We start from the raw sequence: 765 nt of genomic DNA, 5'->3' as shown, positions 1-765 counted from the left end.
TTCTAGTTCTGTAAAAAATGCTGTTGGTATTTTGATAGGGGTTGCTTTAAATGTGTAGATTGCTTTGGGTAACGTAGATATTTTAACCATATCTGTTCTTCTAATCCATCACAATGGAATTGCTTTCCATCTCTTTGAGTCATCTTCAATTTTTTTCATCAGTGTTTAATAGTTTTCAGAGTACAGATCTTTTACCTCTTTGTTATTCCTAGGTATATTATGGTTTTTGGAAAAATACGGAACGCTTCATGAATTTGTGAGTTATCCTTGCACAGGGGCCATGCTAATCTTCTCTGTATCATTCCAATTTTAGTATATATGCTGCCGAAGCAAGCACTCATTCTTTAATATTTAATTACATTATGAAATTGCAACTGTATTTGTAATTGGCATGAACAAGTTTAGGAACAAACAACAATGTTTGGTAAGTACAAAACTCAAATGGAGTGCATGGATGTATTAGACTGAAGCATACTGGGTATTAGTCATCAGCATGCTGAGGCAGTGGTTAACCCATTTGCTTAAGTCAGTTAAGTGGAGTTGGATCAGTAGGACTGCCCACTGAATGTTTTATCAATTCAGGTTATTTGCAAGCAACCAAAACCAAATTAACAAACTAGGCAAAGAAATAAATTTACTGGATGGATCTGAGATGACACAGCAAACTGAAGGAAAAGCTAAATAACCAGTTCTCAGAAAGATGGGGGCTAAGGAAGCACTGGGTATCTTGGGAGCAGGCAATGGACAGACTCTTCCGGGTTTATC

General features: G+C 36.5%; 1 non-coding gene across 1 annotated transcript; it reads right to left on the bottom strand.

Annotated features, from left to right (window-relative positions):
* Positions 1-230: 230 nt before the first annotated feature.
* Positions 231-337, bottom strand: LOC118520723 (U6 spliceosomal RNA). Its single transcript, XR_004909811.1, has one exon. It is a non-coding gene; the product is annotated as a U6 spliceosomal RNA (small nuclear RNA).
* Positions 338-765: the final 428 nt, after the last annotated feature.

The sequence above is a fragment of the Halichoerus grypus genome, chromosome 2 (assembly GCF_964656455.1).
Source record: "Halichoerus grypus chromosome 2, mHalGry1.hap1.1, whole genome shotgun sequence".
Classification (NCBI taxonomy): Eukaryota; Metazoa; Chordata; class Mammalia; order Carnivora; family Phocidae; genus Halichoerus; species Halichoerus grypus.
Note: the sequence above shows the minus strand (reverse complement) of the source record. Positions and strands in the feature narration are given on the sequence as shown.